We start from the raw sequence: 20,361 nt of genomic DNA on the forward strand, positions 1-20,361 counted from the left end.
ATGTGTTCATTGGACCATTATTATTAATGCGAAAAAGGCGAAAAAGGCGAAAAAGGGGATGGGAAACACTAATCTACAGCATCTAAATCTCGTTGTTAATGGAGCAGTATCAGCTGATTTTTTGATTGTCTGTGTGACCGCTGAGTCATCGATTGAGCTAGTGACGATTATTGCAGAAGGCATATCCGTAAGAGCAACCGAAAACGGTGATCGTTCTAAAAAAAAAAGTTTTCCCTGATTTATTATTGATGTTTCCTTCGAACTTCTTGATTTCTCGTGGCCTTTAACCTTCATTTCCAGTCGTGCAGAATGTGTGAAGTTTGCGATACATTAGTCTGTGGTCGATATTGTGAAAGATTTTCGCAAAATCCATGTGCACCACGTCAACATCTGAACTGTTCGTCATGTTTTAGGACCCAGTAAGATTACATTAGCTTGTTCCTGGGTAATGGCCATCTTCTAAGAAACGTGATCAGTTTGTTTTATAATAATTCGTTGAACTCACACACACACACACACACACACACACACACACACACACACACACACACACACACACACACATTTTCAAAATTTTAGAGATTATATAATAAATTCCACAGCCAAACAACGTCGCAGCCCACAAGAGCCATTCAGTCAATGAACCGCAAGTCCAACACTCGAGTTTCGCCCTTATTTGGGCTAATCAGTTAGGCATATCCGAACTCAGGATTCGAAACCCGAGCCTCTTGCATGCGAGGCAAGCATTCTGCCAACTAAGCAAACGCCCCGCACACAAGAAATTCTATTAACTAACACAGATAAAGTAAACCACGCCAAAATCCGACTGTGAAATTGACCTACTTCGTCTCAACAAGGGACGCGGTCATCTAATAACCCCAAGTCGATGTCTCACAAATAGGAGTTTCAATTCGAAAGGATGATTCCATCCAGCTAACCAAGCGAGCAATTAATGATAGGATTTTCAGAATATGAGGGATTATATAATAAATTTCACAGCCAAACAACGTCGCAGCCCACGAGAATCATGACAGTAACGAATCGAAACTAGTGTCTGTAGGTATTTAATAATTATTATAGTAAATAATCATATATATATATATATATATATATATATATATATATATATATATATATATATATATATATATATATATATATATATATATATATATATATATATATATATATATATATAAAGGCAATAGGAATAAAAATTTCACCAGACAGAAGCAAATAAGTATAGAATTCTGGACTTATTTTCGCGTTTTACCGACATTGAAATTACGATTATTTAAAAACCATAAAACTTTTTTCGCCTCTTAGATTTACAATGAAATCTCCATAAATTTTTAACGTCCTATAAATAGTTTGTTTTCCCATTTTCACATGTTTTAACCAATATGAACATATTACAATTTTTTTTCTTCATTTTATGGCCATCATAAATTGCTGTTTCATCTAATGCCATAAACAGCAAATTCTTAGTTTGGCTTTACTAATAATTTGTTAATATCTTTCTTTCCTCTCCAGAGGAAACAATTAAGGATCTGTCGAACACAAAATTACGTTGTAATTTTTAATTTACAGTCTTGATTTGTTTGCCATGGTTAGGGGTTTTGGTGTGGTTTTAAGTGAAGGCCACATCATGGCACATTATATCTTCGAAGTCGGTTTGAAAGTCAACACCAAAGTGTACATGGATGTGCTAAAAGTGGCGATTCCCTGGTTCAATAAGGTGGCTGTTGACAAACCCTGTGCCAACCTTCAAATCCAAAGAAACCCAGGTATGGCTTCAGGAGTGCTAGGGCTTTGTACCCTTCTTTTACTGCCCCCCCTCCTCTGACCTGAACCCGCTGGACTACTTTGTTTGATCATACGTCGAGAAGATCTGAACATGGCCTCTCACAGCACTAAAAACAGCCTGATCGCCGCTATCCGCCAAGTATTCGCCGAACTGCCGCCAGCACTTGTGTAAAAGGCATGCTCCCAGTTCGTATTGAGGCGGTGATAGAGGCTGAAGGCGGCTACAAGGAATAGATGTCAGCTCTACTGCATTGATTATTAGAATTGATTAAAAAAAAAAGCTTTAAAATAAAGTTGTCGTGTTGTTCTCTTCAAGGTAACAAATTTATCGTTCCACCCTGTATATATATACCATTTGCAAGAAAGGAATAGTAGTTTGAAAAAATACTCGATGAATTAAACATTAGAAACAGTTGTTAGATGCGAAGCACGTTCGTTAAACTGCTTGAGTTTCGTCCTGAAAGGTTCTTCAAACATTAATTTAATTTTATTAATTTTTGTTTACAAATGAGTAACCAGTTATCAAGGTCAAAAGCCATCCAAGGATAAAAATGGATTAAATTGATGGATTGTCGTTGAATAATATAATCAATTTTACTTGAATAGGAACCTTGAGAAAAACAAATCCAAAACAGGAAAAGAGGAAGAACACATTTTGTTGAAGCGGAGGAACTATTGTCATTGGCTGATGTATCTTTTTAAGAAAGAAAGAAGGTTGTCACTAACAAAAATTGAACATTCTTGCAATATCGACGTGCACAACAAAACAAGGCGTCAGATCAGGGTTGCTCCCTGAGCTGATGTGATGTGGAGCCCAAAATTGGATGTGAAGACAGTGCATCATTGGAGACTACTGCATCTGAAAAATGTATTTAACCGCCAAGAGGACCGGAAATGATTCATGGAATAAACTTATAATTTGATCTTAAAATCCAGCTGAAAATATTGATTTACTATTTTGTTTGATTTATTGACTTTTTAAAGAATACGGCGCTAATCAAATCAGTCCGTCACAGGCCTTGCTTCGTTTGGGTTAATATATGGCTTTCTGTTCACTTATAGGAGGTCTACCCCTCTAGGCTTTACCTTCTCACATGTTAAGGGGTAGTTTATTGCTTATAGCCTGAGACGCTCCTATCGGGAAAACTGACCCTCTGGCTCAGGCATTTTTTGTAGGCCAGAGTGCACGTCACCTAGTCCGCTGGCGTTGACCTTGTGTCTAATATTGTGTGTAATCTTCGCCATCGACGCTATAGTTAAGAGTAATCTATATGCATAATCACGGGCTGCCACCGCTTCTCTGTTGACAGCTTCAATAATTCACGAATAATTGTAGCAGCTGCAATTACGAACTAAATCGATAGAACGTTTAATTAACGGAGAAATTCCTGTTGAATCAATCAAAAAGCTATAACTATGTGAAAAAATACAACTGAAATGGTTGAAGTTAAGGAAGGAGTTAGTCCTCCTTCTGAAAGTCTAAAAGCAGGCATGTTTGAAACTCTATAATGATCGGTTAATTAGTTTGAAGGTGAATACGTTTACATACAAATATGTAAACGTATGCACACGCCTAAATTTGTGCATAATCTTTGCCCGGTCGTAAAATACTACAGAGTCATTATTTCAAAAGTAAAAAAATATATATTTGAGTGCCATCAACTAGAATCGAAACTGAAAGCAAAACTCTAGCATTCAAAGCTAGTGACGTTACGACTGTACCAACGTGACACACTTGCGAACTGAGTAAGAATTAACAACAAACGAAGATGGCTGTACAAAATTTATAACGATTTTTTTTCAATTTGCCCCATTTTGATCCCTTAAAAACAATTTTAATCAGCTAAAGACCCATAAAAGAACGGCCCATAAAAAATCTAATGATTTGAGGCCTCTAGCGGCGCTATGCGTCTTTTAATTTCGGAAGAGGTAGAGTTTGAATATATATATATATATATATATATATATATATATATATATACATACATATATATATACATATATATACATATATATACATATATATACATATATATATATACATATACATATATATATACATATATATATACATATATATATATACATATATATATATGCATATATACATATATATACATATATACATATATATATACATATACATATATATATACATATACATATATATATATACATATATATACATATATATATACATATATATATACATATACATATATATACATATACATATATATATACATATACATATATACATATATATATACATATACATATATATATATATATATATATATATATATATATATATATATATATATATATATACGTTTTATTTTTTATTACCGTATCTTTCTGTTAAGTTACATTATTGTTTCGTCCACAAGTTCATTAAACCCAAAACTAAAACATTATCGACATGCCAAGCGCCCCCACCTTCCCCCTTTGTTCCCTTCTACTCTCTCTTTCTTCCGCCCTCCTCGCACCCCCTGACCCTATTCACTCTTTCACTTTTTCATTCCAAAATAGCGAACATGTCTGTAAAAGTCTGAGGACGCTACAGACGGAAAAAAAAAACCGGCCGAGTAGCCGAAACAATAATGTAACTTAACAGAAAGATACGGTAATAAAAAATAAAACGCATATTTGCTCTACAAATTTAGTGGAGATGGTAATTAATAAAAACTGAAGAAAGTGCTCAATACTGTTGTAGAGCAAATATGCGTTTTATTTTTTATTACCGTATCTTTCTGTTACATTATTGTTTCGGCTACTCGGCTATTTTTTGGCCGTCTGTAGCGTCCTCAGACTTTTACAGAGATGTTCGCTATTTTGGGATGAAAGAGTGAAAGAGGTCGGGGGGTGCGAGGAGGCCAAGGGTCGATTTTTCGCTTACATTTTTGCAAGTCATTCGAACCTCACGTCAACCACATCGCATAAAACATGTCATTTCGTTACAATTGCGGTAGGCGCATCGATAAAACCGGGTTTTTGTTCAGTTCAATAAGGAAGACACATCATAGGGAGTAGTTGCTACAAATTCTCTTTATACCTAGGCATTTTGAAGCCTAATGCTTATCATTAGAAGAGGAGAAATGAGCTAGTTTACAAATATGGGTAAATGTGGCATCTATACAACATTAGGAAGGAAATGTTAGAATATTAAAATGAAGATTAAAATAAAACATAGAGATAAATAAAAACAAATAGATGTAAGGATTGAGATAGATATGGTAATAATCATAGATGGATAAAAAATAATGATAAAATAGGAGTACCAATAAGAACAAGAACTGAAGATGCAGGAGGAATGACACATGAGGTATAAGGGAGTAATTAGAAAACGGGTTAGGGAGTTGGAAATTGCGATTATGTAAGGAGAGGGATATATTGAGGCCGGAGGGGATCTAAATTAGTAGCTAAATTAGAAGAAGTGTAGGAAGCTGGAAATTGCCGTTATATAAGCGGAGGGGGAATAATTTAAGACCCGAGGGGAATAAATTGGTGACTAAAATGAGTTGCATTCTGAAATAATAATTGAGTAGAGAAAGGGAAAAATTTAAAAACAACGTCTTGGCACAACCTTCAGCGAAGGCGTCCATTTTAAAACTTTTTAATACATTCCCTTTCTCCCTCTGGCCTGATATAGTTACTTTTTATCTTGTCATGGATTATAACGCTTGAAGATCAGAGAGTGAGATATGTGTAGTGCAAGTAGGTATCATTGCTATCTTTCAAGTACATATATATCTCTAAATGTTCTGTAGCCACAGATGGTATTTATTTGCTCCCCCACCGAGCAAATTAGGCACAAGGCCGATTTTTAATGTGAGGAGTGAAGGGAGGGGGAAGGGAAAAAGAGGACCAGCTCCCGAGATGTGGGAAATGGGAGCTGGTTAAAGGTCAGGCATGTGGGGTTGCCCCCACATCCGGTCTTTGCTAGTCATAGCTTGCAGTATCTGCCGGAACAGATGGTATTTATTTGCTCCCCCACCGAGCAAATTAGGCACAAGGCCGATTTTTAATGTGAGGAGTGAAGGGAGGGGGAAGGGGAAAAGGGGACCAGCTCCCGAGATGTGGGAAATGGGAGCTGGTTAAAGGTCAGGCATGTGGGGTTGCCCCCACATCCGGTCTTTGCTAGTCATAGCTTGCAGTATCTGCCGGAACAGATGGTATTTATTTGCTCCCCCACCGAGCAAATTAGGCACAAGGCCGATTTTTAATGTGAGGAGTGAAGGGAGGGGGAAGGGAAAAAGGGAACCAGCTCCAGAGAGGTGGGAAATGGGAGCTGGTTAAAGGTCAGTCATGTGGGGTTGCCCCCACATCTGGTCTTTGCTAGTCATAGCTAGTCATAGCTTGCAGCATCTGTCGGAACAGATGGTATTTATTTGCTCCCCCACCGAGCAAATTAGGCACAAGGCCGATTTTTAATGTGAGGAATGAAGGGAGGGGGAAGGGAAAAAGGGGACCAGCTCCCGAGAGGTGGGAAATGGGAGCTGGTTAAAGGTCAGGTATGTGGAGTTGCCCCCACATCTGGTCTTTGCTTGTAGTATATCTTGTCGCCCGGACCCCCGAGGGGGTGCAGGATGCGTCGTGACGTATACACACCTAACATATTGAAGGTATGCAGTCACAAATCTGCATATGGGCGACTTAAAGCTTATCTTAACACCGTCGCTAGCTTTATTAGACAGGAACAAATTTAGGTGGAGCTTTTTTTTTGCGACAGAGCAGCTCTTTGTAAGGATTGACACCGCTCACCATATGCATGAGAAACGTCTAAAATAAAAAAAGGTGACCTAAACATGTTCGTTTCTAATGGCTGTTCACACTGAGAGGTGAAACCATAGAAGAAATAAAGTTAATGTAAAAAGAAAGAGTTAAGATGAACATTACAGCATGGAAGGCGGGGACACTTCTTGATAAGGATGATTCTGCTCTCCCAGAACGGAAAACTGCTATAATGGCTAAGGAACTGGCATGTTGACGTCACGTCACGGTACATGACAAAGCTTTTTTTTTTTTAATTACGTATATAATCAAGAAATACGTAATGAATAACGTTAAAATGACAGGTTTTTGGGGGCCCCCCTTGCAGAAAACTGATCAGTTGACCCACTTCTAGTGGTCCGTTTGACGTGAAATTTCGATATTTGTCATCCGAATGTTGGGGCTTCAATATGATACCAAATTTATCAAGTTTGGTTGTGTCTGTCAAAAGTTTTAGCGTTACATACAAACATACAAACATACAAACACACAAACACACAAACGTTTGAGATTTATATATATAGACTAGCAGGACTACCCGGCGTTGCTCGGGACCGTATAAACAATGAAAAAACAAAAGCAGATATTGAACATATGTTTTATTCTTAGGGGAGAGGAATCTTTCATCTCTATGTATTATTTGTTTTATCTACCCTAGGACTGGTATTGTTCATGTTTTATCCCTAGCATAGGTAATTTACAGCATTTTACAGCATTACGGATAGTCGCCAATGTGATAAATAACGACAAGACCAAAAGAGAAGAAAACCATCGCAACAACATTGGGGTCGGTAACGATTTTGTCGAGTGAGGTAGCCTACGTTATCTTCTCACGCATTGCAGCACACAAATGTGATTTTGTTGATTTTAATGACACGCCTGTTATAAAAGATAAAATATTTTATACTTATAAATTTTCTTTGCCAAAAATAATAATAATAATAAAAAAGAAGAATGTATAAATAGAATTTTTATTCACATAAATGATCATATCCTGCATTCAATGACTAGTCGAGAATAATAATGAATGTCACCTTCTGTTTGGTGTTTCATTAACTACTGCTGTAATATGCGAGCAACTGTTAGAGCGACACACTCTTAATGCTGTAATATTTGTAAGTTTTCACGTATCTTTTTTCAATTTTTAAGGTTCCTATTTACTTACTTCTCCACGATGGCAGAGTTAGACAAAGGTCTGTTTTTAATGTGGGGGAAATCCAGATCCCCAAAAAGGGGGCATTCTGGATAGGAACAAAAATAAAGGTTGCCATAGTCTAGGACTTCTTCATTAATCGAGCATATAAAAGGTAAAACGCAGCACCAGAACAGATACTGCACTGTGATCTTGGCCCAAGTTTTATTTTTACTGTTGTTTAGATAAGAAAATCTCAGTTCACATAGGCACGAAGTTGAGAAATGCAGTAAAATTTTGATGGCTTTTTCACTTAGACTTACTCTTTACATAACACGCTCTCGTTATTTTTAATCTTGCAAGGTTGGTCTCCTTGTTGCTTCCGTTCCTTGGAGAGCTGGGTAGAAAGTACACGTCAAAAATCCGTTCTTGACAAAGAAACTGGCCCAATACTTGTCGAAATGAGATGCGCCGCCTGGGCATCACCTCGGCTACCGAGAAATAAGGCCAATGAATATGACAGCGTGCCGTCATTACCAGATCAACATGTAGGTAAAGAAAGTTTCCAGTGTTCAACCACGTGGCCATAAAAATATTTTTAAACTGCAAAACAAACAATTTTTATATGAGAATATTTTTCAGTCGGTTCTTTTGATAATAAATAAAACTTTTCATTGAGTATTTCCAAAGATTTTAAAGTTAGAAGCATTTTTCACGACAGCTTTTTTTTTCGTTACCTTAAATTGTGCATGTTTTTTATTCTCCTAAAAAAAACAAAAAACAATTCTCCATTTGTATAATTATATAATTGCACATTGGGATAATTTTAATCTAACAAATATAACAGTCAATGGATTGTTTTTGAATTTTATATCTATCAGAGGAAGTCGAATTTCATTTTATTTATTTTTTTAAACTGCAAAACAAACAATTTTTATATGAGAATATTTTTCAGTCGGTTCTTTTGATAATAAATAAAACTTTTCATTGAGTATTTCCAAAGATTTTAAAGTTAGAAGCATTTTTCACGACAGTTTTTTTTAAAACTAAAACGATCGATGAATTCAATATTTTAGAACCGTGCGTAATTTATTTCTTTGAAATATATTTAAAACATAAAAAGTTTTTGTTTGTTTGTTTGTTTTATAACATTTTATCTGGGGTACTTTCTAACTATTCTGCACTTTCACCTAACAATTTAATGAAAAAAAAGAGATACCATAAAATTTAACTTGAAAATCCTATCTAAAATATAGCACGGTGCGTACACTGCACAAGCGCCATTATTATTATTATTATTATTATTATTATTATTATTATTATTATTATTATTATTACTAAAACAATAATGAAAAAGGTACTTCACAGAGAACGTGGACCCTGCATAAACGGGTTTAAATTTAATGGTGGCTCCCTAAAAAGCGCATACTTAATCACGAAGACTTTTTTGAAGGTACTATTTGAGGCAAAAAAAGGCCAAAAGCATTATTTGAATATGTATGGAAAATAAATATAACAAAAAATAAACACAGTGTGGAAAATATTATTATTATTATTATTATTATTATTATTATTATTATTATTATTATTATTATTATTATTATCATTATCATTATCATTATTATCATCATATCATCATATCATTATTATTATTATTATTATTATTATTATTATTATTATCATTATCATTATCATTATCATTATTATTATCATCATCATCATATCATCATATCATCATATCATTATTATTATTATTATTGTTGTTGTTGTTGTTATTGTTATTATTATTATTATTATTATTATTATATTTATTATTATTATTATTATTATCATCATCATCATCATCATCATCATCATCATTATTATTAAAATAAATTAAAATAAAATGAAAATAAAATAAAACCAAGCACGAAATAAAAGTATGGATCAAATTTAATTAAACAAATTTAAAAAATTCCAAAGATAAAATACACGCTCGATTACAAAAAAGAAGTGTATGAGATCCATACGAAGAAAGTTAACAAATTAAATAATAATAACGGTGCCATAGGGTGCGTGTCCTACCACGTGCCATCTACTTGTACGCGTGCGGCAACGGTACTATATGTGATTATGAGAGTGAAAACTCATCCGACGTCCTCTATGTGTAATGTCTTAAAAACGTCCAGGAAGAAATATATAGATAGTTATTTTAAAGCGTTTATTTTCTTTGAAAGTGTCATATCTGTTGAGTTAGAACGTAAAAAATAGACGTTTTAAACCCTCTAGAATCATTAAAAAATTGAAAAATAAGCAAAATACTAGTTGAAACCTACCCAATAAACGCAACCAATTGTACTTAAAATGTATTTTTTACCAATATTTTGTTCAGTTTTCGATTTTCAAGCGATTATTGGGGATTCGAGTGACTATAAAAAAATCACCATTTTTTTTTTTTTTAGTTCTTAATAAACAGACTAGACACTACTTTTGTTTCAAAGTAAATAAAGTATTTAAATAAGTTAAAACACCAAAAAGTTTATTCAGGTAGTTGGAAGAGAAACTTATCTTGCTTTGGTAACATTTATTTGTTGTATATTTATTTTTTTAACCCTTTTGTTTTTGTCTTGTTGGTTACTACAAAAAAAAAAAAAAAAAAAGAAGAAAGAATTTTTTTAAAATAGTTCTGCATTATTGCTGTTTTGGTTAATCAGAAGAACCGGCGATTCGAAGTCCACAGCAAACACTTTCAGATAACAAAAATTTGCATTATACTTAATTATTATTTTTATTTCTTTGCATAAGTGTTTCACTGTTTGGAATTTGTTTTTTAATATTTTAAAATATATATTTCTTCATGAAATATTTATTGATTTTATTTTCTTTTTATTTTAGAAATTAGAATAATTTATTTTATCTGACACTGTTTGCTGCAGACTTCTGATTTGCTGGTCTTTAATTTCCATCATAGACTAGCAGTGTGCTACATCAATGATAAACAGTATTTCTCGGAAGGGCCTTTATTCCACAAAAGAACCAATATTTGAATAAAATCCAACGTGGAAGACTGAGAAAGAGAGAAAAACATTGGCGAATTCTTTGTTTTTGTTTTTCTCCAAAACGACGTGATTGTTGAGTCATATGGTAAAAAGAGAAAGTAGCAGTAACGGTAGTACTTTTTCTACTATTACTCCTCCTCATCTTTCACGCCCCCCCCCTCCTTCCCGTCCTTCTGTAAATCGTCGTCTGCTTCTATTATTTTTCTATAGCAGAAATCAGAATCATGAAAGGAAGTGACGACATTATCTCGACAGGGAAGCATTATGTTCGACCGCTGCCGCTGCATTACTGCCTGCACACGCTGAGATATAAATAGAAAACAAAACAAAGAATCCTTCATTCATTTTAGACCAAAATCCATTCAAATAATTAAGTGCGCTCCTACAATCACAACGAAAAAAAAAAAGAAAAAAGAAAAAAAGACATCTTATTATTTCTTAAACGAATTGGGTAATGTGTAAAAGTCGCGGCCATGGAAGAACGCTAGTTAAAAACGGTGCTTGTTAAGATAGTGTGATATATAGACATTTTAAAGATGTAGTTTAAAGCCAAAACAACAGTACTTACTTGATTGCCATGTCGAAAATAGTAATATATCCAAAAATTACGAAATTTCATAAAATACAACTGCTATTGGGTTTTTTAGTAAAAAAAATGCCTATCACTATAGTCAAAAACAATACGGCAGTCATTAAAGTGGTGACAAGAGAGATAAGTATGCAACCTGTATTCACAATTTGCAAGGTGTTGTCATCTAAGGAAAATGCCATTTCCCCCAATTTTCCGTAAAAAATACTTTTACCTATAAATGATTTTCTACTCGATGAATTTTATGTAATTTTTGGATATATTACCATTTTCGACATGACAAGTAAGTACTGTTGTTTTTGCTTAAAACAACATATTAAAAACAAATTGATCAGCTGACTATCTTAACAAGCACCGAAAAACTGTTAAAGCATCAAAAATCGTTTTAAAATTGGTATTTTTGTTACATATTTCTAAATAAAGAATAATTTCCATTAGACATCCTTCATAACTGAAAATAATAAATCGCGATACTTCTACTATATTGTTATTTTTTCAATAGCAGGATGGTTCGTATTTGCCGTTCGTAAAATACGTTTCAATATATTTTAATTCAAGCAGAGTTCACATTTATTATTACACAGTCAATTCTCTACTGAAAATTACACACACACACACACACACACACACACACACACACACACACACACACACATATATATATATATATATATATATATATATATATATATATATATATATATATATATATATATATATATATATATCCTCGAGATTTCAGCTGTTGTTATTATTTTCCTCCGTTGTATCTTTTCAGTCTTCCCTTTGATTCCAATTTCTGACATTATTTTTCGGGGATTTTCGGAATTGTTCCAAGTGCTCCTACGATTATTGGTGTTATATTAACTTTCTGAATGAACCATATCTCTTTCGGTTCCGTATATTGGCTTCGCCTTTCTGTCCCTTTGATATTTACCCTATTATATGCTGGGACGGCGAAATCTACAATCTAGCAAGTTTCTTTCTTCTTTTTAACTATTATGACATCCGGTCTCCTTGCTTAGATGAGTGTATTTGTTTGTACCTCAATGTCACCGAGAATGTTGTGATTTTCGTTTTGCAGTACTGTCACCGAATTGTATTTGAACCGTTTGTGGCGGTGTTAAAATGCAGTTGTTTGCATAGTTCCCAATGTACTGCCTTTCCCGTCTAGTCGTAGATCTTATTATATCATGTTGGGTCAAGTTGGCTGGATTCGCTTATCATGTGGTTTACCGTTTCGTCTCTTTGTCCACAGTCTACATATTATTATTGTTGTTGTTGTTGTTGTTGTTGTTGTTGTTAACACCTTCTGTCTGGAAATTGGTATTGCCGATTTTATACTGATAGCCGGATCATAACAAATGAATATAGGCTATCAGCATGTTGTTTTCTCATTATCCCAGGCCATTGCGCAATGGTTATAGTACTTGGAAAAATGAATTGTAAAAAGATTCACCCGAAGGTTGAAGGTTCAATTCTCAGTGTGGGCGATCGAAAAATACAATTACTTAGGACCTCTATCCAGTTGTGGCTGATGGAACAAGAGCATGCTACCTCCATGAGGAAAATAAAGGGTTCCGCTCGAAATTCCGTCCAAAGTTCGAAAAAAAAATACACGTGAAGAAGGTCAGAGGTTACATCAACCGAAACGTTGTGAAAATCACACTCAAGATGAGAACAGTAGCCCGATGAATCCAAATAATACGAATGACGTGATATTGTAAACAAACATAGACGGCATTATCTTAATTATTTGTGTTTTGCGAATTAGTACACCGGACAAATATATAATATTCAATAGAGGATTGATTCTATAGTAATACGGACGCAATCTGCATAAATTAAAATATCATGTTTAAGCGTATTGTACGACCGGACAACGTCGGGCTGCCAGCTAGTATATATAAAATTAAAAGATGGCGTGACTAAAAAGAAACAAAATTACAACTTACTTTCCGATTTTCGGATTTTGTAATCATGTCAATATTCCTTTATTTTTTTTTTTTTTTTAAATTGGATGAGTTCCTTTTCTTCTGATGAGTTAAGGGCAGAATAAATAAAAAAAAATTACATAATAATTACATGAATGATTCTGCGCTACGAAACAGGTGCTGTCAAGTAGTAAACATTTCAACATACTTAAAAAATAAACAGTTAAATGGATGTCTTGAATTTTGGAATATAAACTTTTGTCATATATATATATATATATATATATATATATATATATATATATATATATATATATAGTCATCATCCACATACAGTAGTGTTTCGCTGTTTCACAACTCATCAGTGTGCATAGACAAGCAACTATCTCAAACCAGGATCGAAACTCGACCGTCCATATAAAAGTCGGAGCTTCTAACCGTTGTGCTATTCGGCTTCTGCTATGCGGGCTGTGAATTAACAATGTTTTGACATTGTCCAAATACCTAAGCTCAATTTGTTTACGCAAAGAGCATCGCTTCATACGCTAATGGTAATTTGTATATTACTTCCCAATATGCTCAACCCAAGATAGGGAGCATGATAGTCATCCACATGCAGTACTGTTTCGCTGTTTCACAGCCCATCAGTGCGGCTAGACAAGCAACTACCTCAAGCCAGGATCGAAACTCGACCGCCCATATGACAGTCAGAGCTTCTAACAGTTGCGAGATATAAGACCATACGAAAAATGACCATACGAAAAATGGGCTAATTGAAAAAAAATGACCATACGAAAAATGGACTAATTGCAAAAAATGACCATACGAAAAATGGACTATATATATATATATATATATATATATATATATATATATATATATATATATATATATATATATATATATATATATATATATATATTAAGTAATGTGATTTATAATTTAAAAATTTTAAAAATTTTAAAAATTTAGAAATCAAAATTTAATTAAATTAAAAATCAGTTTCATATTTAATTAAATTTTGATTTCTAAATTTTAAATTTTTTTTAAATTTTTAAATTATAAATCACATTACTTAATATTGAATTAGCTCTAGGACATTTAACTACCGAGCTTATTATATATCTAAATTACAACGAGCATTTCCTGTATTTTAATTAAACTAGTAATTTCACTATTACATTAAAATACACTTAGCTCTTTAGACTATTATTCTAATCTCCTTTAAATATATATATATATATATATATATATATATATATATATATATATATATATATATATATATATATATATATAGAGAGAGAGAGAGAGAGAGAGAGAGAGAGAGAGAGAGAGAAAAGAGAGAGGGGGGGAGATAGCATCGTGGCTGGTTTTCTAGTTAATTATGTAGTAAATCTTTCCCCGTAATCCGTGCTCATTTTCTAAACTGACCCCATTCTTTTCTGTCTCAGTAAATCCCACAAGTGATGAGCATCAACAAATAGACACCCACTTTTTATTTTGCCTAGACAACAATTATCGCCTTAAAACTGTCCCCGAGCAAACAATAATTAAATGACATGCGAACAAGCTAGACTCCCTGTCAGACTGCTCAATAATCAGTTTGACATGGAGATACAGGCAAGGTGTTTTGCCATGAAAGACCATCATTTGATTCTTAGGTTAGGAATTCTATACTCCGCTATAATCTTCATTTTTCATATCAGTGCAGAACTGCAGAATACATGAATACGGAAATGAAGTTCACATAATTACAAAAAGACAATCATACCATAATGTGAACATTGGCTAAAAACTAAGAAAATACAGTAAACATCTACGATATTAAATCAGTGTTGTGGTGAAGTTGGGAGGGGAGATTATTATTATTATTATTATTATTATTATTATTATTATTATTATTATTATTTCACTCACTAGGAGTTGTCTCACAGGCCATATTCAGTGATCACTCTCTGGCAGTAACCTGTGGTATTCGTTGGAGACCGAGTGACAGCAAGTATTCTCAGATTTCCAATGTTCTCCACCTCTTGACCACTCGTGCAGATGATTGCACGTTATCGCAACAGCCGTTTGCCATTGATTTCTCGTTGGCATCAGCCATTGGTGTTTCCTGGTATTTGGATGACAAAATTTCTCCCCAAGGTACGTGGAGATCTGGTTAGTACTCTGCCACTTCGGACTTTCCATCCTCCCTAACCCTTCACAACTAGTTGGTGTGGCGCCAGTCAATGTCATCTACAGTTTCTTTTGGCACTTAACGGGAAACGTGGACCCTGCGTAAAAGGGTTTCAATTTAATGTCTGCTCCCTAAGGTTTTCTTTCACTTTCTTCGTATATATCTCACTTTTTTGTAATCGATCGTGTATTTTATTTTTTGAATTTTTTAAAATTTCTTTAATTAAATTTGATTCATATTTTAATTTCGTGCTTGTTTTTATTTTATTTTCATTTTATTTACATTTATTTTTATTATTATATTTTCGACACTAACATTTTTATTTTTTTGTTTCATTTATTTGTTCATACATATTCAAATAATGCTTTTGTTTTTTTTTGTTTTTTTTTTGCCTCAAATAGTACCTTCAAATTTTTTTTTTTAAATAAACCAATGAAAAGTTTTTGCGTATGCGCTTTTTTTTTGGGGGGGGGGTCAATCATTAAATTAAAATCCGTTTATGCAGGGTCCCCATTCCACGTGCGGTGCCTTTTATTATTATTATTATTATTATTATTATTATTATTATTATTATTATTATTATTATTGTTGTTGTTGTTGTTGTTGTTGTTGCTGTAGTAGTAGTAGTAGTAGTAGTAGTAGTAGTAGTAATAATAATAATAATAATAATAATAATAATAATAATAATAATAATAATGGTGCCTGTGCAGTGTACGCACCGTGCTATATTTTAGATAGGATTTTCAAGTTAAATGTTATGATATCTTTTTTGTCAGTTGAAAGTACAGATTAGTTAGAAAGCCCTTCCCTGTTAAGAATGACTTTCTAAATAATAACGTTATTATTTCAGCACGGTACGTACACGGCATAAATACCAAACATTTTTTGTTTATAAGATAAACACAAGAAAATATGTTAACTAAAAAATAACGCACTCCTTATTTTTAGTTCATATCAAAACTTTAATTTAATTTTAATTGATTAGTTAATGAATTTTAAAGATGAATTTGTGTTCATATCTCTCAGAAGAGAATAGATAATTTCTTATTTCATTTCCCATTTCAGTCATGTAAATTATTTATAGATAAAATGTTATAAAACAAACAAACAAACAAACAAAAACTGTTAAGTTTTAAATATATTTCAAAGAAATAAATTACGCCTGGTGCTAAAATGTTAAATCCATCAATCGCTTTAGTTAAAAACAAACAAACAAACAAACAAACAAACAAAACAACAACAAAAACAAAATGAAAAATCTATCGCGGAAAAATGCTTCTTATTTAAAATATTTAGAAATACTCAATGAAAAGTTTTATTTATTATTAAAAGAACCGACCGAAAAATATTCTCATATAAAAATTGTTTGTTTCGCAGTTTAAAAAAAAAATAAAATGAAATATTCGGTCTAGAAGTGTAAGTCATGTTTAGTTTCAGAACAGTTTCCGATGCTTCGTTGTTCTACACAAGTCCTGAGAGGTGACTGATTTGCAGTAAACAGTTCCACAGAGCAAAAGATTTGTTTTACAAGGTGGTTACCACTTATCAAGGCCCGGAAGCCACTCAGGGATAAGGGTTATTGTAAGTACAGTACGTTAGTGTGAATATTTAAAGTGTCTACTTAAGGGGGCGGTTCATCAGGAATTTGTTTACATTGGACTTGAAGATATCAAAGTTGTAGTCAGGAGGAAAGCAGGCAGACGGAACAGAGTTCCACAGGCGTGCAGTTCTAAGAAAGAAGCTTTGTTCATGGAATCTACGTTTTGATTTAGGCATAAGTTTTTGACTGTGGATTCAGCTAGACGGGTGTTTTTTTTGTAAAAGATTGGCGAGGGGGGGGGCAGAGATTTGACTTCAGACGAGCACCTGCCATGGAAATAATGATAAAACAAAGATAGGCTTGCAACGTCTCTCCTGTGGGAGAGAGGTTGCAGGGAAGAGAAAAGGGCATCCCCCACTAAGCCATGGAGTCTATTTTGTACTCTGTCAAGGCAGGATAGGCTGTTTTTAGCAGCTCCTGCCCAGATATGGCAGCAGTATTCCATCCTTGGACGTACTTGGCTTTTATATAGATAGAGAATTGCATCAGTAGTGAGATATCTTCTGGAGTGGTAGAAGGATCCCACCATCTTTCCAGCGGCCTTGGCAACAGACTTGATGTACGTGTTCCATTTCAAATCAGGAGTGAAGTCAAGCCCAGAAGTTTGTCAAAACATGGGGCTTCTCCTAGACGAGAGCCATTCATTTCAGTTGAGTCCAGATGGGGATCAGAGCGTTGATGATGTAAAGATAGGAGTTTGGTTTTAGATGCATTAAAGGTAACCAGCCACGTCTTCCTCCACCGAACCACTCATTCGAGATCAGAGGAGAGAGAATCAGAGAGAGCTTTGTCATTTACGGCCTTTGATGTGTTGCTGTAGATGGTTGTGTCATCAGCATAGATGTCAACGAATGATTTAAGTATGTGTTTAGGGAGATCATTGATGTAGATCACGAAGAGAGTTGGGCCCAGGATTGACCCTTGAGGGACTCCAGTATTAATACTGCAGGCCTCTGATTTTTGTCCATCAACCACTACTGTTATGAGCCTATCAGAGAGAAATGATTTAATGATAGAGAGAATATTTCCAGTTATACCGTAGCTGGAGATCTTGTGAAGTAGGCCTTTATGCCATACTTTGTCAAAGGCCTTTGATATGTCAAGAGCAATTGCCCTGGAAAGGAAGCCTTTGTCAAGAGATTCACTAATCCTATGAGATATAACCGTTAGCACATCTGCGGTAGATCTTGCAGAACGGAAACCATATTGCGTGCCACTAAGAAGGTTATTTCTGCTGAGGTGGTTGACTATTTCTCTATTTAATATGGATTCCAGCAACTTACTCATGACACACAGGAGACTTATTGGTCTGTACTGAGAGGGAGATGACTTATCACCTGAGTTCTTAAATACAGGGCATACTAATGCGGTTTTCCAGCACTTCTCCTTAAAGCAACATTCAAACAGTTCTGGTTGTAGTTTTTTTTTTTTTTAATTGGGATGCCGTCAGGGCCAGTAGCTTTACTGGAATCAAGGTTCTTGATTAGCTTGGCAACCTCATGCACAGATATTTGTATGTTACCTAGCTTGTTCTGTGTTATAGGAGGAAATATGGGGAGTTGATGGCCTTCGTCGCATAGGGTAGAATTAGCTGCAAAGTTCTTGGCAAATAGTTTGGCCTTGTCTGAAGTTGAGGAGATGACCTCTGGTCCGTTGATAATGGTTGGGATAGAACGCACACTTCTGTTCAGGATCCTATTTGTTATTTGCCAAAACCGGTGGGAACGAAGCCGATGATCAGCTACCTTGGATTTAACAGACAGGGCATATAGCTCTCTTGCATTTTTTATTACTCTTTTACAGTGGTTGCTGGCGTTCCTCAAAGCAGCTTTAGTCTCAGTGCATCTATTACGTTGATAGCTATGGAAAAAAGTGATTTCTGTGCGCGATGGCAGCAGCACATTCTGGGGAGAACCATGGCTGGCTAGTAGGTTTTTGTTGGAATTTTTTAGATGGTATGAATCGGTCTATGCCTACAATTAACCATTCGGTCAGGTCTGATACTATAGAGGACACATCATTTTTAAACATGGAATGCAGAGGTAGATCAGATATAAATGTACGGAAGCTATCCCAGTCAGCCATGGAGTATCGGTATACAGTACGGTGGAGGGGTACGTCTGGGGACTTATTACATTTCATTTTTATCTTAACTGATATGACGGAGTGGTCGGATGATCGTAGAGGAGAAAGAACGGAACATGAACATAGCTCAGGGGAAGTTGAGAGAAAAAGGTCTAGGAGGCTTGCATATTGACCTGTATTATTGGACACACGGGTGGACTCGCAAACAATCTGAGTGAGGTCATAAGCAATGGCAAAATCATGACAGAACCTCCCCTCATCGTCCGTCTTATTTGAGTGGGTCAGCCATTCCATAATATGGACGTTGAAATCACCTCATATGTGAATGTTAGCCGTGGGGTGTGTAGACACGATGTGGTTTATTTTCTCAGATATGCTCTTAAAGATAGTAACTCCGCTGTTGTGGGGCCGATAGAGGGCAAATATAAATGCAGTGGTGTAAGCAAGTGCAACCCGGAAGCACATATATGGTAAATTAGGATTCTTACCGTATCGAGACGGAAAAAAACATATGCGAAATTGCTACAGAAAAGGTTTAATATTTATGGAGCAATTCTGTTTTCTAGCAGAACGTGAATTAATTCGATTCGTCAGTTCCTAGTAGCATCGTTTATAAATAGAATCGCCCGACTATATGGGATCATACCCCATTAATCTCTTGAGATGATGGGATGTGTCTCCTCGCGGCTTCGGCTGAAGGGAGGCAGGGTAGTACCAGTCAAGGATTCGTCACTTGACACTCAGCCCAACAGGTGAGGGGCCGGGACCCGGCCCACACCTGTTGGTCTGAGGTACACCACCTGGGTAATACCTAGGAGGTCCACCCTCTCAGGCCTTGCCACCGGGCTTTCCGGTGGGGCAAGTTTATTGCTTGCTGCCTGAGGTGCCCCGACCGGGGAATACCGACGGGGTTACTCAGGCAATTTTTAAAATTGCAGGAGTGCCCCTCCTTTAGGGGAGCCTGCGGGTATCCCACTTTCCAGGCCTTGTGCCAAATATTGCCGATGTGGGCGGCAATTAAATATATACCCCATTATTCATCTTGGATGATGGGATGTCTCCTCGCGGCTTCGGCTGCAGGGAGGCAGGGTAGTAGTACTCGTAAAGGATTCGTCACTTAACATCCAGCCCAACAGGTGAGGGGCCGAGATTCGGCCCAGCACCTGTGGGACTGAGGTACACCGCTTGGGTACTACCTAGGAGGCCCACCCTCTCAGGCCTT

General features: G+C 35.2%; 1 protein-coding gene across 7 annotated transcripts in view; it reads left to right on the top strand.

Annotated features, from left to right (window-relative positions):
- Window positions 1–20,361, top strand: part of LOC145259812 (uncharacterized) — a 70,477-nt gene that overhangs the window by 27,162 nt on the left and 22,954 nt on the right. The window contains exon 2 of one of the 7 annotated variants that reach the window (XM_080117606.1): window positions 15,196–15,420. The exons of 5 other annotated variants lie outside the window; for them this stretch is intronic. The gene's annotated coding sequence lies outside the window, so the exon portion shown is untranslated. Of the gene's footprint in view, window positions 1–7,581; window positions 7,695–15,195; window positions 15,421–20,361 lie in introns of those variants that run through there. One more of the 7 variants, XM_080117607.1, reaches the window with a different exon arrangement.

The sequence above is a fragment of the Euprymna scolopes genome, chromosome 35, assembly GCF_053919585.1.
Source record: "Euprymna scolopes isolate OS-2025 chromosome 35, ASM5391958v1, whole genome shotgun sequence".
NCBI classification, from domain to species: domain Eukaryota; kingdom Metazoa; phylum Mollusca; class Cephalopoda; order Sepiida; family Sepiolidae; genus Euprymna; species Euprymna scolopes.